Source organism: Camelus dromedarius, chromosome 16 (genome assembly GCF_036321535.1).
Source record: "Camelus dromedarius isolate mCamDro1 chromosome 16, mCamDro1.pat, whole genome shotgun sequence".
NCBI classification, from domain to species: Eukaryota; Metazoa; Chordata; class Mammalia; order Artiodactyla; family Camelidae; genus Camelus; species Camelus dromedarius.
In genome coordinates, this window is record NC_087451.1 from 51,719,633 (window position 1) to 51,745,700 (window position 26,068).

Consider the following 26,068-nt stretch of genomic DNA (forward strand, 5'->3'; position numbering starts at 1 on the left):
CCAAACGGAGAAAATTGAAAATAGAATATCTGGACCAGAAATGGAAACTGTCATTTAAAGGAATGAAATGTTTTAAGATAGGTTAGCAGGAACTCCTGGGGTCTGACAATGCCTTTGCTTTGTGACCTTCAGCCCTTACATGGCCAGCTCTGGGTCCTCGTTTCTCCATTTGTACAAACCTGGGAAGTCACCACTACTAGACGGTGTGCACTGACCTCCCTGAAGGGGCTCTGCTGTTTCAGCAAAGTCCAGGGAGATAGGAATTACTAACTCCCGTTTTATAGATGAGGAGACAGGCGCACAGAGAGGGCAAGTAACTTGCCCAAGATCTCCAGCTTAAAAGTAACCCGGTGGGCACTCCAAACCTACCTTCTTACTGCTAGGTCCTGAAGCAACTGCTATTAACAATTGAAGGGGAATGGACGTGGGAGAGATTTGGAGCGGGGAGGGGAAGGGGGAAGGCTGTGTTGCACATAGTGGGTGGTGGCAAGGGAAGGATCCCTCATGCTTCCCCCTTCTCTGCGCCTCCTTATTATTTATTCCCTCCCTCCACCTCGACACACACACACAGGCTACCCCTCCAAGAGGTGGAGAGAGCGCAGCCCAACCCTCCCCTGATGGGACGCAATTCATCAGCATTGACAGGAGCTGGGATGCTGTTTTAGGGCCTCCTTCCTCACACACACTTGCCCAGGGGGTCCTCCTTCAGCAGTCTGTTCCCCGCCCGCTCTGGGCTCCATTCCAGATTCCAGATCCCTCGTGAGATGGCTCTCTATCAAGGGAAAGGGTGGGCCCAGGGGAGGGGAGCTGGACTGTGGTGAGCCCACAGCAGGGCAGGGACCACATCCACCAGGGAGGGAAGAGAGGGGAGGAGGGGGAGGAAAGAACACCCCCGCAGCTGCAGCATCTCGAGGAAATCTCCAGAGATGCCAGAGCCACAGGATGACCCTTCATCCCAGCAAACCCTGCTCCAGGAACAGACACAACAAAGCACCAGATGCATCCAGAGATTAAGTGCTGCCTTTGTTAGAAGATGAACTGGGCTCTCGTGGGCAGGGCATGTAGAGCACGAATGCACACACACCCCACACGCACGCAGAGCACACATCACAAATGCACGCTCTCCGAGCATCCCTACTCACGCACACACCTGCCGATCTCGCAGGTGTGCAGAAACGGGGGCATGCCCCGCACGCACACACTCGCATGCGCGCACTCGCTCTCGACATCCCGACACGCACACATTGGCCGTTGGAGCCCGATAGCTCCAGTCCAGTAATAACCAGAGGCAGCTAATTCTTGACCACATCATGGGGCAGACCCCTCACAGCCCCTCCACCCTGCCAGGAGGGAAGGCGGAGGGCACAGGGGTGAGCACCACGTCCAAAGCTGTGAGTGAAGAACAGGCGCCCTAATGGAGAGGGGCTGGAGTAAAGACAGGCATCTGGTGAACCCACGGGGCCTCTGCAGACGGGGGCGGCTGCCCATCCATCTGGGAAGTCACCTTCAAGGCTGGGCGTTTGTATAGGAGCTCGTTGAAGGGAGGGGTCAGGAGCATATTTACCCCATACTTAAAACAATAACTAAAGAGTCCCACAGCACTCAGAAGAATGCCTATTTATATGCAAGCCATCACTGAGTTAATTGCAAAGATTCTTATCCGTTCATTAAAGCAGACTGGAGGGCCTTCTATTTGGAAACACTTTGCAGTTAAAAGGACTATGTTATTAACTCTAATGAAATGATGTATTTTGCGCCTGTGCCTAGTAAGGTAGAACCTGAGACCAGAAGCCCTCATTCGGAGGGTGTGCCCTGGTCCCTGGGCTGACATTCTTTGCAAGGAAACCAAGAGACTTCCGGGAGGAGAGGGACAGAGATCCTGGAGAGATTATTAACTCATCTATGGATGGGGAGAGCCCAACTGAGGCTGAAGGGAAGGGCACCCCAGGTGACTTGGGGGTCACACTAGCCAGTCTGGTCTAGCATGGAAGGCAGTGGCACTGACTCTCCCTGAGTCAGTTCCCTGCCTACGAAGTGGGGGTTAAACAGCACCTACTATGTAGGGCTCTCGTGAGGATTAAACAAATTATTGCAAATGAGTAACAGAAAATGTTCGGCCCGCAGCCCACCCTAGTAAGTGTTAGCTATTATTGTAGCCTTTCCCAAGGGAAGATCATTTTCTAAAGTGACGTGACGTGGGGACCTGATCTGATTCTCCAGCTGATAACTCTGATTTTTTTTTTTTTCAGCTTGGTGTTTAGATGCAGGACTTCCCTCTTAGACTGAATCATCTCTCGGGGGTACTTCAGCAGTTTTGAGGAGAGGCTGGTAGTTTCCCCCAAAAAAGATATTGATGTTTTGCTGATTTGGGGCAGGAGGGGTTCAAGCAATTCCTTCAACAGTTTCTTTGACAAGTCAAAAGAGGTTGGACTCCAAGCTGGTATCACGATAACTACATTCAAAATATTCTTCAGGACAGACTCTTCACTGATATTCCTTGGAACTATTCTAAAATTAGGAAGCCTGAACTGTATCTTGTTGGAGGGGAAGTGGTGCAGTAAATTGATCTCCTTGGTGACATCCCAGGGGATAAAGATGCTTTAAAAGGACAGGCCTTGGAGCTGAGGTCAGGGACCCTCAGCTCACAGAGGCAGGCCCTCAGCTAAGGCGAGCCAGGCAGTGTTTTGCCAGGCCACCCAAAGCCCTGCTCCCACTCCTCAACCTAGCACAGGGCTCAAAAGGACCACTGTGGGCTGTCAGTGTCCTGCCAGGTGGAGATGTGCTTCTACAGGGTGGAGACAGGGCCCAGCCTAACAGGAGGGAGCGTATCTCATGCTGGCCTTTCCCTGGGCTGTGCTCACAGGCTAATGAGGACAGAGCCGGCTGGCCAGCTGCCACCCCTCCCCACTCCATCCTCCCATCCCTCTTCTCTCCCAAGGTCTGAATCCCAGTGCTCATGTTGAGACTGTGCACCAGGATAAAGGTGTTTCAGGCACACCGGCTTGGGCTCCTTCTGCTGGGTGTGGAGTTTCTGCAGTTGGGGCAGCCAGGGTGAGAGAGGACCGGGCAGGGAGAGCTGGGAAGCCCCGGGACCCTCTGGTGGCTCCCTTCCCAGGACAGGACACTGCCCGGCAGTGAAGTGCCTGACCCATAGATGTTGTGTCCTTGGAGTGAGCCTCCTGGCTGGGTTGTGGCTCTCGTTTTGGAGGTGTCCACCCATGTCTTCAACGAGGTGCACAGACTTTGGCCGAGGTCCCCTGATACCCAAGGCAGATCCAGGAAGCTGTCTTCTGTTTGTCCCCTCCCAGACCCAGACAATGACATATGCCCTTGAAGTCAATTTCATGAAATTCGCCTCCCAAAGAGCTGCTCCAGGACCTGAGGCCGAGTGTAAAAGCCAGTGATCTGACCTCTGCTCAGCTATCACCTTCTCAGAGGGGCCTTCCCCGACCCCTCTGCCCAGGATAGCAGCCTCTGGTCACTCTCTAGACTTCCAGCCGGCTCCAGTATTCTTCACAGCACTGCCACCACCTGACGCCGCATTCACTTAGCATTCTGTCTGCCCATTACGAGAGGGAAGTCTCCCCCAGGACAGGGGCCTTGTTTTATTCAACACCGTATCCCCACATTCACATCCAGGCAGGGCTCGGCCCACAGAGGGACTTTATGAGTATTTTAAATGAGGAGGCCCATGCTGAGCTGGCTGTGGGGTGAGTCTACCCAGAGCCGCCTCCTTCTCCCACCCAGATGGAGGGAGGGAGACAGTCAGATGCAGCTCTATTTCAGGCTGGTGTCCACCACCAGGAGCATCTCCCTGGTGGGGTGGAAAGGGAACCCAGTGTAACAAGCTCCAGGGGTCCTCCCAGCCTCCAACCCTGCATCCCAGGTTCATCCGGGGGCAGCTTCACTTTGGGGTGGCCCTGGGTGTGGGAGGCAGCTGAGAGCACCCCCAGGTGGGGAGGGCCCACCGCTACCACCAACAAGGTTCCAGGACCTTGGTGGGTTCAGCCATGGCATGGTGGGGTGTGCAGGATGGGGGGCTCACAGGGGAGAAGAGGGGCTGAGAAGGGGGGGGCCAGGCTCAGGGGAGGTGGACCAGGTGTGGGGTCTGAACACAAGCCTGAGAGTAGACCTTCTTAGCTCGGGGTTTGGACGAGCTCAGGGAGTCCCCAGCCTCCTGAAGTGGGTCCATGAACTTGAGGTCGGTATGGGGAAGTTTAAGTCATCATTCCAGGCCCTGCTCACCTCTCCTTCACCCTCCAGGGTCCCAGCAGAGCCCTATCCCCAGGTCACATCTAAAGGGGGCTCATTTCTGTAGTCAGTGAGTCCACTCATCTCAGCAGTGAGTGGAAGTTAACCAAAATCAAATGGCATCGTATCTCCATTCCCAAATGGCCCACGAAGTATTTCCAGATTCAGCGGAAATGAATCGGCATGTGCTTCTCTTTGGGATGCTCTGTGCTCTGAGGCCGTCGGCTAGAAGGGGATCCTCAGAGGCTGGAAGGCAGCCCCAGCTGGTCCCCAGCCTACACGGTGGGCAGCTTCCCCATGTCCTGGCCCACCCACAAACCACAGCCACTAGGCAGGCACAACAGGAGCCACATTCAGAGGCCACACTGGAAGAATCGCCACCCTCGACTGCTCGGGCTCACCCCTCCCCGTGCCTCAGTCTCCTGTGAAAAGAGGTTCCACCATCTCACCTGATGGTTACCCTGGGGGAGGGGTAAGAGGATGGGAAGGAGCGAATTCTAATTGATCAAACAGAAAAGCATACAAAGGTCAAAACTTTCTTCTGGAAACAACATAAGGAGGACTTGTGCTGGCAAGGGAGGAAACCCAGAATCCAGCAAAGACCAAGACGCAACAGAAAGTCTCAGGGATTTTGGAAACTCACAAGGGTTCTTCCCCTGAGCTCGTGAGCAAACTGGGAAGGGAGGCGTGGCCGTACTGAGACTTCGGTCTGTATCCCAAGATCAGCATATACCAGTGAAGACTTGCACAGAGTGGTCCAAGGAGATTAGGTTTCAGAAAGATGGCTATGATGCAGAGAGATGAGGAAAGACGGGGGCCCAAGGAGAGACAGAGCTATGCTGGGTGTTAACTGAGGCCAGGAATGGAAAGGCTTTCTCAAACGGCTTCCTCAAGGTTCTCAAATCCCTCCTTTCAATTATTTATTCCTCTAGAAGATGCCCTAAGGTCCAGGCATCCAAGAGTCTTTGTGCCCTGGGATGTCACATTATCTAGGAGGAAGAAAGGACTCTGGAATGAACAGGGTGGATTTGAATCTTGGATCTGCCATTGACTTCGTGCAAGACACTTCAAATCAGTATCTCAGCTGCCCAATCTGTAAAATGGGGCTGAAGTTGGCCTCTTCCCCAGGTTCATGTGAAGATCAATGATCTTTTCCATTCAGTCTAAGGCACACAATAAGTGCTCAATAAATGGTGGAATATTAGTATTGTGTCTTTAAATCCACAGCACATGACCAATCATCAGCACTGGAAGGAATCCATTCCAGTTTTGGAAGAAAACAAGACCCACAGCAGTAGAATGGCCCAAAGTCCTAGAGTTTCATTGATAAAGGAGCTGGGATTCAAATCCGGGTCTCCAGACCACTGCCCCATCTTCCCAGCAGCCTCACTCCCGGGCAGACTTGACCTTCAGGTGTTTCAGTGAAATGACTGTCCTTCATCATGCTTTCAGATTGTGTAAGGTTATCAGGCCTGAATCCAGCGCCTTCTCACCTCTCTCCCCTGATCACGGCCCCATCTTCTCTCTGTCTGGAGCATCTGCTTCCAAGTGCCGTCAAGACGGAGGCCAGGAGGTGCTGCAGGGGCCACTCAGTGGAGTGGGTGGATCTGAGGGGAGAGGAGGAGCAGCACTGAGGATGGGAGGGATGTGAAACATTCATCTTGTCTGCGTCCTCTCCCCCGGGGCTTGGAGCCGGGCTGAGGGATGGACCTGTGCTCTGTCAGCGGGGCCTGTCCACAATGGATGCGGAACCTGGTAGGATGGTGTCGGCAACACTTGGTGAGATTCATTTTCCTGCTGCGAGGGGAGAAAAATGTGGCCTCCGTGTCATCCATCTGCTCTGCGGCGAATTGGTAAACAGACGAGCCTCACTGAGAGCAGTGTGGAGCGGAGCCCAGCTCATCAGGCTTCCTGCGGGGGCTGGGAGGCCAGGAGAAAGCACAGGGATTTATTTCCTTGGGTGCCCACGGCTGGGAGGACTCCTGAGTGGGGACCCACTGTGTGGGACCCTCGGTAGGATCACACGCACCTTCAAGAACCAAAAGTTAGAAAGTGGGATGACTATGATTCCACGTCATTATCATGCAAACTGCTGAGATGGATCCAAGGGGAAGACACCCAGGCTCCCCCACGTTCCTAAAGCCCCACCTTCACCCATGCAGTCAGTCCCCTGCACTGGGCTGCCCCTCTCTCCATGTCACTCTTGGGCTCCTACTCACAGCCAGTGCACCAGTCACTTCCTCCAAGGAGCCTTCCCAGATTCTCCCAGCTTTATCTCCCAGCACTCAGTAGCTATCTTAGGTAGCCAAATAACTTGTAGTCCTCCTCTGTCCACCACAGCCATATCGTTTCTGAACCTTGTTCCTCCCAGCTTCCCCTGTAGTGAGTCACCTGCATTCCAGGGCAGTCAAGGACTGGGCGAAAACATTCGCGAAACCAAAGTTCACCATTGCCCTCCCAGGTCAGAGGCTACCTCTTGGCAGGCTGTCAAATGCTCTTGTCAAATACCTGGTGCTTCCAGGAAAACAACCAGATACTTCAAGTGGGGTCTGATTCTTTCTTCTCCTGGCCCTCCCCAACCCTCCCATTATTTCTTCCTATACAGCCTTTCTCGAGTCTTTGTCAATAATCCTTACATCTGTTCTCAGCACCGAAGCACTTTCTTACCCACCCTCCTGTCTCCTGACCTCACTTGCTAAGAAGGGCTACTATGATGAGTAAAAGGATGGATTCCAAGTGTTCTATTCCATTTAATAGATGGGAAAACTGAGACAGGTCTTGCCCAGAGTAACACAAAGTCAAAGCAGGGACTAAGGCTAGATTTATTCTGAACCTTCAGAAGCAATCCCTTTCCACATTTTTTAAGTTCCCAGCCCCAGCATGAGACCCCCCCCGGCTGCTTTGTCACCAGCAGGAACAGGGCCCACTCCAGCGCTCTCTCTCTCTCTGCTTTCCCACACCCAAGTTTACACCAGGACCACTACGACACCCTCCTACCTGGCTTCCCTGCCCGGCTCTCCCCAGTGCAGCCTTTGGCTTCAGAATCACCTCTGATCTGTATCCGATCGTCGTGTTGCCCCTCAGTGAGGCAGCCCTACTCCCCCCCTTCCCTGTAGGCGTCCTCTTCTGTAGGGGGCGTTGTAGAGATAAAGCTTACGCTGCCCCAGGTGAGCGGTCCTTGCAGGTGCTCCAGGCCTGCCTCCTTGAGCACCCGCGCCCCCTCCCCACTGCTAGGACCCTCCTGAGGAAGCGGGGAGGGCACTATACACACTAGACTTTACCGAAACCCCCTGGTCTTACCCTAACCTCTATCTCCCAGCCCTTCTGCCCCATGATTCACCAGGAGAAGGAGCATCCCAGGGAGGACCAGGAGACCTGGGCTCTCTCGTTCAGTGCCCCTCTTTAGCCAGGCATTGGACTGCAGAGATGGTGGGGAGGTGACCACCCAGCTGAGCCCCCAGGATCCACAGACCTCCCATATGACCTTGGACGAGCCCCCTCCCCTCCTCATCTGTTAAGCAAGAGGGCAGAATCCAGGAGATCTTAACTTGAGGTTGGGGGCGTGGACCCTTTAGAGAAACTGATGAAAACCATGAACCCTCCCTCTACCACTTTTCTATGAATACAAAGTTTCATACGCTTCTCAGAAGGGGTTGTGGACCCCTAAAGGCCCGCCCATGGACTCCCCCTTAAATCTCCATGGAGGCTACTTCAGAAGCCCTTGTGAGATGGTCCCTAAGGACCCTTCTGGCTTCAGCTCTCTGAGATGCACCGCTTGTGTGTGCTCAGGCAGTCAGGAGATGCCCCCAGCCCTGCCCCCTGGTGGCAAGCCCCAGGGAAGGCAAGGGGAGGGGGCGTTTCTCCTCTCATCCTTCACCTGGGGTGTTAGGGGAGCCGGCATGGCCATCACTCATGGAGCCAATCTCTGGCTCCGACACTGGCCCGACCCCACCCCCGACTCCAAAGAACAAAATTAAAAGAGATTTGTCCTGGAGCTGCGACAGCTCATCTCTCTCTCGTCAGCAGCAGCGATGAGTTCCTGGGCCAGCGGCTCCAGGCAGGGATTGCTGGGTGAGCGCCTGCGCAGAAGGCCGAGAGCCCATCTCCTTGGCCTTGGTCCTCCTGCTCGCAGCAGCCCCCACCCTCCAGCCCTCTTCTCCTGTCCCACTTTCAGCCAAGGGACATTTTAAACGGATTCAATTTAAAACTTCGGAAGCAATCCCTTCCCACATTTTTAAAGTTCATGGCCCCCGGCGTTTGGCTCTGGTTCTCATTTGTTCACGCTTTCGTTCAACAAGTAGCTCAATTTGTCACCTCTTTGCTGAAGCTTCTCGATCCCTCCAAGCTGAATTATGGTGCCCTGCTTGGAACCATTGGAGTGTGTGCTTGCTTGAGGCATCTGTCCTCAGAGCGAGGGCTCCAGCTGCTGGCTTTTCTGCCTCTCCGAGGATGGAGGGTGAGCTACTGGAGGGCACAGACCCTTTGGATTCGTCTTTGCAATCCTGACCTGTGCTTGGCATAGAGCACGTGCCGAGATGTGGACCACAGCTGATCATGGTCCACCAGGTGCCCAGCACTGTGCAGGCCCCAAGGAGCTGACCAAGAATGATGCATCGAGTAGAAATGACAGGTGCAGAACCAAACAAAATGCCACTGGAACCAGTGCCACAATAGGGGTGGGCGCCCCCACCTCCACACTCTGCCCTTTGTCTACTCACCCTACCTCTCCAGCCACGCTGAATCAAGCTCCCCCAACAGACAAGATGCCTAGCTTGCCAAGATTTCTTGGCCATCACCACCTCTGTCCAAGACACTGGGGCCAGAAGAGAAAGCTTAGTGTCAGCTCTGCTCCTTGAGAGGAGAGTGGAGGATTGTGGGAAATTCCCTCATGGCTGTTCTTACAAAGGATGGGGAGGGGGCTGGTAGAAGGGAGAAAGGGAAGAGGACCATTCTGCCGGTCTGCCCCAACCATTTGCTTACTTTGGCCTCACTGGTGAGAGAATATTATCCCAAATGTGATGGGGGCAGCAAATTCACTGCAGGAAACAACTGAAGCCCTCAGAATTGAACTTGGAGGACCTGCCTTGGGGGAGATTCCTACCCTCTCCCGTGAGATCTCCTCCTTTGAGGGGCTTGCAACTATAGCAGAAGTCTAGACCGAATCATGACCGCCCTCGAGGTCTCAGTTCCACAGGCCCCCAGGATGGAACCACTCAGACCCAAGCAAGACCCTGCTCTGGGTCGGCAAATGTTCTCAAGGTGCCAGATAGCACATATCTCAGGCTTGCAGGCTCTAGGGTCTGGTCTCTGTTAAAACAACTCTCCTCTTGTAGCCCCAGAGCAGCCCTAGACAACACCTGAACAAGCAGGTGTCGCTGTGCAGGAATACAACTTTATTTACAAAGCCAGGCAGCTGTCTGCTGGAACTCAGGTATCATATGCATGCATGTGCACACACACACACACACACCGTAAAGAACACATGACTTCTTGTCACTCAGAATTATTATGCTCAGGGCTGGCACATTATAGCCCCTAATCCTAAGCCCCTGCTCTCGTGATTAACACTGTACAGGCTCCAGGGAAATGGATCTTCACATCTTTTGCTCTAGGTTTGCAGAAAAAAAGACGATGGAGCCAGAACGCCGAGAAGGTCTCTGGGAACTGCTACCGCCGACGTCGGGCTCCACTTGATGGAATGGAGAATGCGGGGCACGTATGAGACGCAGAAGCCCTTCAGTAAGAAGATGGATTAATTAAGCTTTTCAAATCCTTGCTCTTAGATAGCATGAATGGAACAGATTCTTGAAAAACAAAGCATCATTTCCAAATAATTCCAAGTGTCCTTTTCTAGCTGTCTGGCTGTTCCAATTAATGGTTTGGGAAGTACTCACAATTATTAAGTTATCATTTGTAGTATTTGCTATAGTTGACAGGGCAGCAAAGGAATATTTTGCTACAGTCCACAACTCTTATTAATTGTAGGGTATAAATGTAGGTCTACATGTAAAAAGTATGATACTGATTCATTACATTAACAAAAAACTGGACTTTTAACACTAGAGTTGTGAACAGTTTTTTAATAAAAGTATTTAATAATCCTTAAATATTTTTGGAAATATTATAATAAAATTTCAGCTTTATTTAAATAATTTTGATTAAAATTTTATTTTCATGAATTATAATGTGAATCACACCTTTTAGTTTTAATAGATCATTTTTTTTTAATGGAGGTACTGAGGATTGAACCCAGGACCTCATGCATGCTAAGCATGCACCCTACCACTGAGCTATTACCCTCCCCTCAATAGATAATTTTTAATACTATATTGGAAACATATAAGAAAGAAGGTTAATTTTCAGATTTTTTTTTTACTATCACTTGAACTTCAATGTTTAATGAAAATATATTCAAGTTTTGTACACTTTGAATAAAATTGCATTTTATTTTTTAATTCTTTAGCTGACCTGTCCAATAGAAAAGCCATTCTCTGCCTATGACAATTGAGCACTTGAAATGTGGCCAGTTTGAACTGAGATCTACTGTAAGTGTAAAATACACCCTGAATTCTGGAGACCCTGCATGAAAAAAAGGAACATAAAATGTGACATTAATAATGTCTTATATTGATTACCTGTTTAAATAACTGTTTGGACATCATGGATTGAATACATATATTATTAAAATTAATTTCACCTACTCATTTGTGCTGTTTTAAATGTGGCGACAAGAAAATTGTACACGTGATTCACATTTGAGGCTCATGTGTTTCTATCAGACAGGGCTGCTTGAGATTACTACTGTCAAGAGAACACAAATTATATGAAAATCCTGATTACAGCGACAAAATCGATGGTTCTGCTGACATCATGGCAAAAGAAATAAATCTTACAGAGTAAATATGTGATCATTTAAGCATTACGCATTTCTTTTTTAATGTGACTGTAACACTGTTTTGTTCTATTTTTCTCGTGATTTTGATGTTATCAAGTTTTTTGTGGTTGCATTTGAAGGATAATTTACATGCCGTGAAATGCCTTCATTTTAAGGACACAGTCGGAGGAGTTTGGATCAGTGTAAATCCCCGTTCTATCAGCCGCCTAATCTAGATAGCAGACAACTCCATCGCTCCAGTCAGCTCCTTCATAATCCTTTTCAACCCCAGGGGCAACTGATTTTCTGATTTTTATCACCATAGATACATTTTGTCTGTTCTTGAACTTCACGGCATCAGAATCACACGTTATCTCTTTTGCATCTGGCTTCTTTTCTGTGTCTCTATTTTGTTACTCATCTAGACATCAGCCCCCCACCAACAGGATACCGGGACATGCCCAGTAATACTTAACTTCTTTGATATTGGCCACCTTAGCTCAATAGTCTTTGCAGTTTTGCCACTATGAAGGTCTACTTGCCAAAGGAGGCGGATAAAACACATTTTATTTGCCAGTCTGATCGCTGAATCAATGACGTTTAAGTATGCGGACCTGTGGTACCTGGGCCTCCTTGGTACTCTCGCCCTGGGCCCTGCAGACGGTGGGCATGGGCTGGCCGAAGAGGGAGCAAGAACAGAGGCCAGGGCTACCAGAGAGCCTTCAGGCTACCAGATGGCCTGGTGGGTGGGACAGTCTCAGGGCGGTTGGGGAAATCTCTTATAAAAGAGGCAAGTTCAAAGGCGGAAAGTTCAGGGTGTGCAGGAGGCCAATGAAGGGAGGGGCAGAGCAAAGGTTCCTGCGGTTCCAAACTAAAACAGGCACTGCTCATTCAACTGACAAGTACTTACTGAGCATCGGTTGTATGCCCACAGTGCGCTGAGATCTGGGTTCTAATGGAGAAAAGGTAAATTAAAGATGTTCCCTCTGCCCTGGAGCTTACAGATGGGTAAGATATAATCAAATAGTCACATCCATAAAAGACAAAACCTACAGGATCAGAAGATAAAACCTACAGGATCCAGCCCAAACTTTCTAGACAGACATCCAAGCCTCGTTCCTGCTGCCCCCTCTGCTGGAGAAGCCCTTCTGGCTCTCTCTTCCACCACCCGACTCACTCACCCAGGCCCAGCTCCGAATGCCTCCCCTTTGAGAGACCTCCCCTGGCGTCTCCCATCTGAATTTTCAGCCTCTTCCCCTGTGTGCTTCAAGTTGGGTGGGTCATTTGTCTTTGCATCACTAACTCCCACCACAGGGTGGGGGCAGAGGAAGAAGAGTGACGAGCTTTGTAGGCTGCGTTTGAGACCTGGTTCCGCCACCTAGAAGCTCTATGACATTGTCCAGGTGACTTACTGTCTCTGAGCCTCAGTTTTCTGATCTGTACAGTGGGAACAATGATAGTTACTTTGTAGAGCTTTTGTGAAGATTAATTATATCTACAGCACAGATAGACACAGAGTAAATGTTAGTCCCCACATATCCCCCCCCCATGCCTCCCACCTTTGTTTGGAGGCCCAGGACCCTCCTGAAAGCAGAGTTGACCACCCTCACCTAGCCTCACAGCCTCTGCATCCAGGCCAGGCAGAGCAGATAGGCAGCTGGAATGGGGAGTGAGGGGGACAGAGACAGACTGGAGGCTCAGGGCTCCTGGGTTCCCTGGCCCAGAGAGCAACTCAGTGGATTGGTTCCCATCTGTCTTGTGACTAAGGGTAGGGAAGAGGTGGCTTCTCTTGGCAGGATCCAAGCATGGAGGCAGCCATCCTCCCTGAGCAGAGCAGGTAGGATCCAGGTTGGCACTGCCAGGAGCACTGCCTGATGCCACTTCCCAAATCCCATCTTCTCCCCATTCCCAGAGTGTAGCCACCACGCTGCCAAGAAGCCTGGCAGCCCCTGGTCCCTCCGCTTCCAGAGCAGCCTGGTACCTTGCCAAGCCAGCCACTGCGAGTTGAGGTGCCCCTGCCTGAGCCCCGAGACTAATGTCCCATCCATCCCAGCACCAGGCTCCGGGCTCCCAAACTTGATCATGAGCTGTCCCGGAACAAAGCCCCAGCCCCAGCGGAGAAAGCAGCGCTTGAGTGTGGATCTTGAACTCACTACTCCATCTCTGACTCATTCTCAGATCTGGGCTTGTACGTCCCTTCTCCATGTCCACTCTCTCATCTCTAAAATGGAAAGAATAAGCTCTGGCATCTCTACCTCCCGTGACTCTGTGATTGGGAGATGAGACCATGCAACAGAATGCATTTTACACATGGGTCCGCTTGGCTGTGTGACCTTAACCAAGTTGCTGCCCTTCTCTGTGCCTCTGTTCTATGAGGCAGCACTAGGCCAGGATGACTCCAGTGCTCCCTCCCCTCCCCACCCACATCCCCATCTCAGGGAGGAGGGAGGGAGGGAGAGAGGATCTGCTAGCAGCAGCTGCCTGGGATGAACATTAAGGCTCTTCTTTTTTCCCTTAGGGAAAGCCAAGGCTTGAATCTCACATACTCCCCATCTCCAGCCATCCTCAGAGATGTCCCAGGGGAGTTCCTGTGTCCTGGAGGAAGTCCAGGGCATTCTTGTTCTGAGTGATAAGTCCCCATCCAGATGCCAGCTCTCCTACCAGCAACCAGCCTTAGCTGGGCCCCTCCCCTCCCTCCCAAGCTAATTCTCGCCGTCCCTGGCAGCTCTGCTTGGCAGCTCAGACCTCCACACCTGGCCCAGCTAGGTCTCTCTCCTTCTCCTGTCAGTCCTTCCCTGTCCTTCCACTTCTGCCATCTTTTTTCCACAGTCATTACGTCCAGTGGGGATCCACTGCCAGCCTGCTAAAGTCCAGGCACTGCGCTGGGCATGGGGAACACACAAGTGAGATGCAGCCCTGCTCAGTGGCACCTATGGACAGAACTAACCCCAGGGATCCGAGGACGATGTGCTATCTTACGTGTGTGTAGTAACAGCTGGCATTTACTGAGCACATAGGTACCAGGGACAGGGCTGAGGGATTTACAAGCATTATCCCACATGGGTGTCATTACTTGAATGAAACAGTCCCATTGTCATTGTAGAGATCTGAACACTGAGGCTCAGAGAGGTTATCCTCTCTCTGCCAAGACGTGGCAGAGCCGGAGTTTAGACCCAGTCTGTCTGATTTTAAGTCCCTTCCTCTTTGCCCACCGCCTTACAACACAACGCAGCCAAGCGAGGAGGAGACATCAGTTATGCCTGGGAGCGTCTGGAATGCTCAAGGGAGGTGATGTTCCAACAACGATGGGAGTTGGTAAATGAGCAGGACTTTGCCGAGCAGGCAAGGAAGGAAAGGCATTTCAAGCAAAGAGAACAGCATGGACAAAGGCACAGAGGTACAGAAGTATATGACTTCCAAGCTCTTAAGATGGCCAGACCCAAGAGAAGTCAGAATAATGGGCCGTGACGTCCTCTTGTATCACCACCCCTCCCTTAAACCAGTGAGGGGCTGAGGCTCAGAAGGGCTCCACCCCCAAAGCCAGGCAGCCAGAGCTGAGTGTGGGACCCCAGCCCCGGGCGTCCAGGCTGGGGCTTTTGCTCCCAGGTCAAGCTCTTTCTGTTTCTCCCCTCTTTCCTTCTTTTCCCTCCTCTTCTCCCTCAGTCCCTGCAAACCTTCCCTTCCTTCCCTCCCCATCTCGACCTGCCTGCTAAGGAGGCTCCCAACCTCCCATCACCACCGAGGCTCCTCCTGTCCATCTCCTACACCTGGCCTTCCACTAGCTACTCCTGTCACCTCTAGTGTGCTTTGTCCATAATGCAGAGAGCACATTCCTCAGCCAGGGGTGAGGTTGCAGGAATCATTTTACTGTTTCAGGTAGAGTGCTCAGCCACAAACTGCTCACCAACAGTTACAAGCAGGTCTCAGATCAGCTGCTCAGTTCAGCCCGATTCCAGGTTGTGCACCAGTGCACACCCCGCCCACCCCACCCCCGCAGGTGATGCCCTGTCACTGGGGGACTTCCCATGCAAATATGCAAATGGGGGCCCCTTCTCTGAGCTCTTTCCCTAGACCCTCATCCTCTGGTCATTCACCTCCCAACAGATGATAATGCAAATAATACTTGCCAATAGAGATGCAAATTGTTTTCAGAGGAATGCAATTGATTGTTGTTCTGTGAATACAGACTAGATTTGCCAGTTTTTGCATCTATTTGTAAATTCATTTCAGGATGCCTTCTTTGACTATATACAGGAGGTACTTTGAATCCTCCTTTGAACAGGTTGTAGCATCTCATGGGGTCCCTCACTCATTAATGAATTAAATATAATCTTTGACACATGTTCATTTTATTTCGGTATGATAGTCATGATGGTACTTTTTCAAAATTAATTATCCTTTATTACCCCAGCAGCCAGCCTGGCATCTGGAAACGAGGATGGTGGGGGCTAGGGGCGGGGCGCCCCTGGTGACAAAAGTGTGCACCCCCAATGGCTGATGGGCCCCCCTAATGCTGCTCCCCGCTAGATGTTTCCTTGTCATCCCGCATGGCTGGCGGTGGGCGAGGGAGAGGGGAGGGGTCCTTGTCATTCTTCTCAACAGCCATTCTGCTAAGTTTTTGCTGATGGAAGCGTAGAAAGACTTCAGTGCTCCCTCCTGAAGGGAAGCCCCCGCCCCACATTCTGAGCAGAAAAGGGCCTTCTTCCCAGCCATGCTCAGACCCGGGGGCTCACAGAGCAGGGCTCTGGAGAACAGGAGCTCAGGCTCTCTTGCTGGGTTCCTCAGTGAGCCACTCATTTAAGCAGCCTTAAGTGAGCACCTACTATGCACCTGGTGCTCTGCGAGGAGCGCCAACCAGGAGGGCTCCCCCTGTTGGTCTCTCTCAACTTCCTTGGCCTCCGCCTTGCTGTCACTCATGTCCCAACGGATCCTGGCTTTAGATGGGGACTTTAAGTAACCAGGGAAGCCCTGTTCCCACCCCCAGCCCTCCCAGCAAGCCTGGCCCAAAATCCTTCTGTGGGAGGCAGGCCTCCTGGACTCCAGGTCAGCTGACTTGCCTCAATGGCCACTCCCTTCCCCGGGGAAGACTTCCTTACAGTGGGGCCTCCTTCCCCAGGGAGGAAATCAGCACCCTCTCCCCACCAAAACGCCTGGGTCTTTAGAGCCCCCGGTGGGGTGGGGTTCAGTGAAAAGAGCAGCAGGCAGCGGGTCACACACCCATTACTCTCTGTGTGGCCTTCTGCGGGGGCTTCGCCTGCCCGTTTTCCCACACGGAGCACGAGGACGGGACCAGGAGAGCCTGTGAGCCTGAACGAGGACCAGGTGAAACCCTTAGCCCAGCACACAGCCCGCTCTGAGTAAATGCTGGCTGCTGTCACTGTCGCTATTAATTATTAATCCCCCCATGAAAGGCTAAGTGGGGTCAGCATTGTTAATTCCATCCTCTAAACTGGCAAATTGAAATCCAGATGATAAAGAGATTCAAAATGTCTCTAAATGCAAGTCCAAGTACAAAGCTGGAAAGCAAGAACTGGGGACCCCACCCACCCCAATTTGAATTCCCCTCCACAATTCTCCAGGAAGGAAAAAGGACGGGACAATTTAATGAGCCAGTGAGGCAGGAGGAACATGTTGGCTGCAAAGGCCTGGCCACCAAAATCCCAGGAGTCCTGTGCCCTGTTTGCCATGACCACCTTGATATCGTTATGGGGCCACTAGGCAGCAGGCTGCTCCTGGCACTGAGGCTTAGGGCTCCAGGCACCCCCGCCATGGAGTGTGGGGGCAGCAGCTCCTTCACTCAGGATGCTCACCCACCCCCACCCTCCTCTGTGGGCATCAAGCAGGTCTCCTGGGAAGCAGGTGATCTGAAAGCCCCCATGGAGGCTCATTAAATAGCATTTGGAGGCTCCAACCGCCAGCCCAGAGATGGATAGATGGATGGATGGATGAACAGAATGGAGCCAGATCTTCCCAGGAAACCATAGCCCCACCTCCCCATGCCTACTCTCTCCTTTCAGTCCGGGTAAACAAGACAGGGCTCAAGGCGGGGTCAGAGCCCAAGGGGGCGGGGCTTAGATGAGACCACCTCCTATTATGGGCTAAGCACTGTGCTAATTATAATAGGCAACAGGAGACTCTCAGGTGGTGCTTGCTCTGTACCAGGCACCCGTCCAAATGCTTTACATGTGCTATTTCATGTAGTCCTCACAATTACCATAAGAGAGGAGTACTATTATTATTCCCTTATAGAGATGAGGAAACTGAGGCACAGAGAGGATCAGTCCCTTGTGCAAGCTAAGCACCAGGCCTGCAAGACCTCATTAAATTGTTCTCACAAGTCTGTGGTGTAAGGGACTATTCTTATAACGATTTTATAAAGAAACTGGCTCAGAGAGGTCAAGTAACTTGCACACGATCACACAGCTAAGAAGGAGGGGGACTCTGAATTAGGACACAGCTGGTTTTAGCCACCTGTACCCAAAGCTCAGTCATATTACCATCAGCCCTGGGATGTGGGTGTATCATCCTCAATCCTGTTTTCCAGAGGAAGAAACCACGCTCCAGGGGGTGAAGTGAACAGCCCAGGGCTTATGACTAGTTAATCAGGAGCAGGGCCAGCCCATCTGTCTCCACACACCAAAGACCGTTTTCCAGGAGGCCACACACTCCTGCCCGTGTGGAGTCCACACCTTCCCCATCAGACCAGGCCCCCCCAGAGTTAGCAGCTTGACGCCGCTCCACTTCCAGAGCTTCCTGACACAGAGGCCCCAGCTGGGGGGTGCTCAGTGGAGACAAGATACTTTCTGGGGCCCAGGTCTGATCACACACTCCGCAGGCTTACAGGCGGGGAGCCTCCTCTCCCTGAAGATCTGCACTGGAGACTGGAGGGAAGGCAGGGTAGTGAGGGGAGACCTATTTGAGGAGAGCCTCATTGGACCTGGTCTCAGAGGAACTTCAAAGCTCCACCCAGTTCCCAAGAGCTTCCCCTGGAATCCTTGATCCTCGGGAGCCCTTCATGCCCCACTTAAGATCTACCCTCTTTCTCACAGTCTCAGGCTGAGGACAGTGAGCCTGAAGGGGACACTGGGAGCCAGTGCACCCTCTCAGTGCTGCTGCCCAGCCCTGGGTGACCTTGGGTGGCAGACTCTTCCACTTCAGGCTTTGTCTCTGCTGAGGAAGCAGAGGGTTCCACGTTGAAGTCTCCACTCAAATAGAGCCATGAGTGGACCCACCCCGGGGAGGCAGCCAGGCCCAGGACACCCAGGAGCCCACCCCACCAGCCACTCGCATGGCCTTGCACTGAGGTAGGAGACACGTGGTAAAGTCCCTTATGAAGAGGAGCTGCCCACAGATGCCTGGGGCCCGATGTGGTTGTCTGGACAAAGCCTCCAGTATATAGCAGGAGAGATGGGGAGTGGGGGCGTGGAGACAGCGACAGAGACCAAGAGATGGGGGAGATAACTGACAGAGAGAGAGGAGGAGAGATAGAGACAGAGATGGAGACTTACAAAGACAGAAGCAGAGAAAAAGATAACAGAGAGTGAGCCAGAGAGACTGACGGAGAGAGGAACAGAGAGAGACACAGAGACACACCTACAAATCCAAATATAGCCCTTGAGGAAGACAGGCAGTGAGGACCAGGGGCTCCAACAGATACAGAGAGGAAGGGGGAAGGGGAAGGGGGAGGGGAGAGACAGAGCAAGCTAAAGGCATACTTAGAAAGGAAAACAGACAAGATGCAGAAGAGACAAGCCAGACAAAGGGCAGAAGCAAGAGGACTGTCAGGAAGTGAGGAAAAGGAAGGAGGGCGATGGGAGAAGGTGCAGCCGGCAGAGCCCTCGCCCCGTTGGCCCCGCTGGCCCCACCACCCACATGGTTCCTGATTTCCTAAAGGCATGAGAACGATAACCATTAATCTCTATAAATAATTTTATCCACCGAGCCTTCTAAATGGGTTCTGTGTCTATGAAAGCTTTTAAAAACCATTTGCTTGGTAAACAGGCCGATAGCAAACAAAGGCCTCTTCCTAACAGCAGGAGTGGAGGCTGGAAGACCAATTAGGCTGAGGGGTAATTAAAAGGGAGAGTATGTCCGCTAGCCCCCTGCCCACCTCCTTGCCTCAGGGCCTGGGAGGCAGCTGAGGCAGCCTGTCTGGAGTGGACTCTGGCTCTTCAGTCCATTTCCCACCATGGTCCTCTCTTGTGGCTCAGTTCAGTCAGTGCCTGCTCACAGCCACGCCCTCGGGCTGGGAGGGTCCCACCTCAGCCACTGCCCTGCACTGAGTCAGCCCACCCACACAGAGAGGGCATCTTATTCTTAACAGAAGCCTGAGGGAGCTGAAACCTTGGTACTGGTATTCCTATGTGTTTAGGAAGTTCTTCTTTGTCTCTAGCCTGAGTCCCTCATGCTTTCCATGCTCTCCAGCCTTTAGACCCGAGGTTTCCCTGGTCACAGCTGTCTGAAAACAGACTGGGCGACCTCTCAGATAGGGAGTTTCCTATCCCTGACTCTAACCCTCCTTCCAACTAGGGCCCCTTCTGTGCCCGCCTCTGGACTGGCCCACCTTGTCAATATCCCTTCTGTATCTTCACTCAGAGCTGGACTTGCCCAGAGAAGAACCGTCTTGCCCTTTATTCTGCCTGGTGTGAGCTCACTATTTGCTAAAGCTTCCTGGTCTTTATCACTCCTGCTGGCGCAGCCTTGGCTCTCAGGACTCCCAAAGCAGGATGCCCCCTTTGTCTCTGTTTAAGCTTCATCTTGTCAGATTCTGGTCTTTGTGCCAATCAACAGAGATCCTTTTGGATACGATTCTATCACCCGGCTTATTCGAAATCCCTTCTGGTCTCCATTCAGCCTCCAGGGCTGGGCTCAGGGGTGCTCCTGGGGATGCTCTGGGTATTGCTGGGCACAAGGTCCCTATGTCTCCCCTTATTCTTCAGCAGTGATCCATGTGTGGGCTGCTCTGTCTCCTTGAACTGCCCACTGCCATCAAGCCCCGCACTCATGCTACCCATGGTGGCCTAGCTGTGCCAGAGAACTGGGATCCTGGCTTCACAGACAGGCCCCCGCATGGCCCAAGGTGGTCCACTGGTGCCGGGGCACCTCCAACCAGCCCTCTCTGACCCCTAGGGCACCCCCCACAGTTCCCTGACTCAATGAACTTAGAACCCACAGAGGCTCCAGGTAGCAAAGGGGGAGCCTGTACCTCCCACCAGCTGTGACGAAGCAAGCGCCTGCCCCTCAGATGTCCAGAGGCCACAGAAGGGAAGGCCACAGGATGATAGCTTCGTTTCTCAGTGCTGGTACTTAACAGCTCTCAGCACAAGGTCACAGGTTGACCAGGGATGTGGTATCTGTGGTTTCCCAAACTTCTCCTGCGTGAAACTGAACAGAGAGGAGCAGCCAAGGACTTCAGCCAGCCTTTCCCTGAGTCCTGTGTCCCTTCCTCCAAAGGAAGGTGGGCAGAGCACAAGTCACTGGCTAGACCTCATCCTGGCTTGACTCTGGGAAGAACAAATCACCCGGCAATAGCCATCCTAACTCAGTGTCATACATAGTGTCTACGATTGTCAATTTCATGTGACTGCAGCTCTGCCATTTAGCTGGGTGACCCTGAGAAAGTTACTTAACCTGTCTGAGCCTCTGTTTTCCGAAGTGTAAAATGAGAGCACTGCCGCCTCCTTACAGGGGTCACCTGGGCATTTACTGAGTGTCCACCGTGTCTAAGGAGCCACGGAAGGACTGCTTCATCCCAGCCCCACAGAGTGGATGCTCCAGGTTCAAATCCACTTTCCAAAACCCTTGGAACCAGATTTTTGAAAAGTACTTCAGCGCACATTGTTTATTTCACGATGCCTCCAGGGGTGCACCCCATAATCAAAGACATTAATATATCTGTGGAGAAACCAGTGACTATTCACTTAAAGCAAAGTGGATAAACTGTGTTTACAGCTTTATGTCAGGTCAAGTTTTGTCACCAAATGGGTTTTGAAACAAAGCTCCTGAATGGCAGGTGAGGAACGTGGACCCAATTTGTCGTCCCCATTTTATAGATGAGGCAGCAGATGCCGAGAGGGTGAGCAGGGCTGAGGTCCGTCTGTCTGCATCCAGGACCTGAGCCCTTACATGGCCACCTCACATTTCTGAGGGCTCAGTACGTGATTTTGGCTCTCGCCTCCTACCCAGTGCTTTCATATCGGGGCCTTCCTTCCGTCCTGGTAACCTCCCAGGGGCAAACTGGGAAGACTGAATGCCTGCAAACAAAGCATTAAGTCCCAGACTGGGGAGCGACTCTTGCAGCAATACAGGGGTTTGTCCTTGCTGTCCCCCGCCTGCCTTCCTAGCTGGCCTCTCTTTCCAGCCCAGTCCCTTTCCTTGGACAGTGCCCGCCCCCCCCCCCAGGCCTCACTCACGCAGGGTCAAAGGTCCACTGCATCTCGGTACCCATGGGGGACAAGTGTGCTTCCTTGTGAGCCAAAGGCAGGCATGCAGGGGGTGGGACGAGGGCAGAGTGCCCTGTCATGACAGAGGGACTGTGGGTCAGTGGCGTGGCTTCACGGCACCCTGGAAAAATCTCCACACCTAGCCTCCCATCCGCAGCCACCCGACCCCAGCCCCGGCAGGGGGAACACTGCCAAGGGTGTAGGCTTGAGACGTCCTCCAGCCATGCCTGGCCTCGACCCCAGTCTACAGGCAGCCCCTTTCCCCAGGTGCCTCCCCCAAACTTGAAGGGTGTCAGGTTTCCTAGGAGTCTGTGTACTGTGCTGTCCCAGGTTCAACCACCCCATGTCTGCTCTGTGGCTGGGCTCCCACCCTGAGATGTGTCAGACGCGTTCTTTCCCTGTCACTGCTGTAACGCACCCTGCAAGCTTGGTGGCTTAAACATGTTTATTATCCTACGGTTCCAGAGGCCAGAAGTCTGAAAGGGGTCTTTCTGGGCTAAGACTAAGTTGTCAGCAAGTCTGTGTTCCTTTTGGAAGCTCTCAAGGAGAATCTGTTTCTTCGCCTTTTCTGGCTTCTATAGGCTGCCCACCTTCTTTGGCTTGTGGCCCCTCCATCTTCAAAGCCACTGAGGGCGGGTCCTCACACTGTGTCGTTCCAACCTTGCTTTTGCCATTACATCCTCTGCCTCTTCTGCCTCCTCCTTCCATATTTCAGGACCCCGTGGCTCCTTTGGGCCCATCTGGATAACACAAGGTAGTCTGCTTAAGGTCAGCTGATTAACAAATTTAATTCCATCTGCAACCTTACTTCTCCTTTTCCATGTAACGTAACATATTCACAGGTTCTGGGGATTAGGGTGTGAACGTCTTTGAAAGGCCATTATGCCAAGAGCCACAGAAACCAGGGAGGCAATGTGCTGAGAGGGAAGGGAGTGGGCTGGAGAATAAGGAGGTCTGAGCTCATTAATTTTTCTGCCACTCACTGCTGGAGTGACCTTTGGTAAGTGACTTAATCTCTCTGTGCTTCAGCTGTCTCATCCATTCAACAACTATGGGTGGAATACCTAATATATGCTGAGTCTAAGCACCAGGGATAAAGCAAAGATTTCCTCTCATGGACCTTTCGTCCTAGTGGGAGGGAGATGGAAAAGAACCAAATCAACATTTCAAGTGTCGGGTGGTGGGAATAACTGTTATGGAGCAAAATAAGCAGGGGGTGGGTAAAAGGACTGAAGGGTAGGGTGAGATGCTATTTTAGGAGAAGCAGTCAAGGAAAGCTGCTCTGAAGAGGTGACAGTTGAGCTGAATGAAGTGAGTGGATGGATACAGGCCTGAAAATGAATATTGAGGGGAAAGACCTTCCAGGCAGGTGGGAATGGTACATGCAAAGGCCCTGAGGCAGGAGTGGGCATGGCGTGTTTGAGCAGTGGCAGAGAGACCATGGTGGTAAAAAGAAGAGAGTTGCAGGTGAGAACCTTGGTGAGACAATGGGGGTCACAGTAAGTAGGGCCTGGCGGGACATGGGGGGCACTTGGGGTTTTATTTCAAATAAGATGGTCAAGTTGAGAGTAAGTCAGGAATTAATGTTTGTAAGAACACCTAGCACGGGGGCTGACATATAACAGCAGCTTAATAAACTGAAATCCTTAAGCTCCAGGAAGACAAGAGACCATGTCTCCTCAGTGAGTCAGAGTTCCCTTGGGCAGAGCTGCGTCTCCTGCATCTGACGAGGGCATCCCCTTGGCAAAGCATCTCAGACTCTGCAGCCCGGAGCCCAGCCCTCTCCCCACAGTCGCCAGTACCACCCACCGTGTTTGTGTTTGCACAGTGTTTCCTGTAGCCCCTGTGGTTCTGTTAGCTTTTGTTGCTCCTTTATTAATTGCCTTTTCTGTCCTTGGGATTATTTGATTTCCGCTTAATTGCTTAATGACAGCAAGGTTTATTTTTGTTCTTTTCTTTCCCAGAGGTGGGGCGTATGCCGGAGAGTGGGTCGGGCTGACTGCTGGGGGGGGTCTTCTCTGGGGTGGCCTCTCCTCTCCTACCTGGGCCCTCAGGCCCCGCCCTCCAGAAACTCTCAGAACGAGCGGTGCCTGACAGGCAGGGGAGCCAACGGTGACCGCCGAGGGTAGAAAATGGGCCCGTCACACAGCTCAGTGACAAAGCAAGTAGCAAAGAAAAATCTCTACAGCATGATCCCAACTCAGTTGAATAAACGCTAAACAAACACACAGAGAAAGATTCATTCTTCCTACAGGAATTTACAGAGAGCTTTCTGTGCCTGTTTCCCTCTGGTTCCTAGAGATACAGGATGGTGAAAAAGATAAGGCCCTGCCCTTGTGGAAGTTACATTCCAGAGGGAGAGGTGGGTCATAAATGAGTAAATCAGCAATTGGTAATTCTAAATAATAATACATGCTGTGAAAAAAAAAATAGGGAGCAATAATAAGGTCATGACCAGGGAAGACCTCACCAAGAAGGTGGTATTTTTTGAAACAAACCAAAGTGATGAGGGGCTAGTCATGTGATAATCAGGGCGAGATTGATCCAGGCAAAAAAAAAAAAAAGGCCTGTGCAAAGGCCCTGAGGTTAGAATGAGCTTGTGTCGTTGGAACAGACAGAAGCCTGGTGTAGGTGGTGGTGGGAGGGTGGGGGAGGATGAGGTCAGAGAGGAAAGCAGGGGCCAGGTCAGAAAAGGTGTCAGAGACAGCAAGACCAAAGTCAAGTTAAAGGATAGGAGGCAAACTTGGGGCCACTCGCAGGCTTGGAGGGCCCCAGCACCACGGAGACAGGAGACTTCAGCCAGAGGTCTGGGCTGGGGACAGGGTAGTGGTATCCAGATTCTAGTGGGAGAGGGCACTGAACAGAGGATAAGAAGTAGCTGGAAGCTGTGTGTGTGTAGCCCCAGGGGACCCTGCCAGGTTAGGACAGACAGGAAGTGGCCTCCCAGGATGTGAGCAGAGTGCCAGCTCTGCAGACTGGATGCTCATGGTGGGGAGAGGGAAGGGTTAGGGGAAGAGGCTGTAGCCTCTAGCTTCCAGGACCTGGGCCTCTAGGAATCACTTCTTTGTGCACTCATTTATTCAATGAGCACATATTAAATGCCTCTGAAGTGCCTGGTGAACTCTCATCATTAGGGATGGACAGTGAACATGATGGACTAGGATCCTGCCGCCCTGGACCTCATAGCACGGCAATGAGAGCTATGTCCACTCGACCAGACCTACCCCCTTGAGGGGGTAGGGGGAGGGAGGGAAGGAAGTTCTCTAAATATATACAAGGTGCCAGGCCTAGGCTGACCTCTAACATTCACCATAGCATTTAATCCTCACAACAACTCTAGGAGGAAGTAGCATCAGACATGACTTATACATGAGGACCCTGGGGCTCAGAGAGGTTAAGAGATTTGCTCAAACTCACACAACTGTAAGTGTAAGTGATAATTTGAACCCAGATCTGTCAGAATCCAAATCCTGGGCTCCCTTGAGACCACCACGCTGGAGGCTGGAGCGGGGTCTTGTTTCTGTGGGCTGGGCTGGGCAGGGATGAACCATGGATGGCAGGTGATCACTGGGTGTGTGGATGGGGGGCCGGCTACCTAAGAATGACCATACTGAAGGGAGGGGTTTGCTAGGGAATCGGACAGAAGGTGCCCCCTTCACGCACGTGATCTGGGCCCAGGCCCTACAAGGAGCACACAGCAAGGCTCCCTGAGCTGTCCCCCAGCCCTTGAGGCTCTCTCTCTGGGGACACTTAAGGACTAAATTTTGGGGACTTCCCTTCCACTACATTGGGGCTTCCGAGGCGGCTCAGAATCTTCAGTCTCACACACACACACACACACACACACACACACACACACACACAGTCTGTTATCTCACAACCCAGCGTTCAAAGCCCTGCCTAACCTGGCCCCAAACGCTTCAGGTTCATTTCTTTTTTTTTCCCTAACCGAAGTATAGTTAGTTACAATGTGTCGATTTCTGGTGTACAGCACAATGTTCCAGTCATGCATATACATACATATATTCATTTTTATATTCTAGAGGCTCATTTCTAACACCTGGCCCCTCCCAGCACACAGACTCCATCCTGCAGCAAGCCAGGGGTCTCAGCGAGGGGTTGCTGGTGGCCAGGAACACATATACCCACTCATACTTACTCCAGGGAGTTTCATGGAAGCACACAGGACACCTTGTGTGGGGGCCCCAGGCATCTCTCTGCTCCCTTCTGCTCCTCGCTGCATGCCAGCTTTCTCTGTTTACCCACAGCCCCTTAACTCAGGCTGGCACCAATTTCTGCTCCCGGGATAAGCTTCCTGTCAGCTCGCCTGCTCACCACCATCCATCTGACCAGTTCTCAGGGTTCCAAGTCCCAGGAGCAAGGCTCTGATTGGCTCAGCAAAGGACAAGTGTCCGTGACTGGTCCAATCCGCTGTGCCGACAAGAGGTGGAGTTGTTTGGACAAAGGATTGTCCTGTCTAAGGGCCAAGAGTCTCTAAGAA

The 26,068-nt window shown here is 52.1% G+C and overlaps 1 long non-coding RNA gene across 1 annotated transcript in view; it reads right to left on the reverse strand.

The window, feature by feature from the left end:
* Positions 1 to 5,403: 5,403 nt before the first annotated feature.
* LOC135323154 (uncharacterized) overlaps positions 5,404 to 26,068 on the reverse strand; it is a 158,874-nt gene continuing 138,209 nt past the window's right edge. Inside the window, exon 4 of the long non-coding RNA XR_010384406.1 lies at positions 5,404 to 6,171. This is a non-coding gene — a long non-coding RNA (uncharacterized LOC135323154). The remainder of the gene's footprint in view (positions 6,172 to 26,068) is intronic.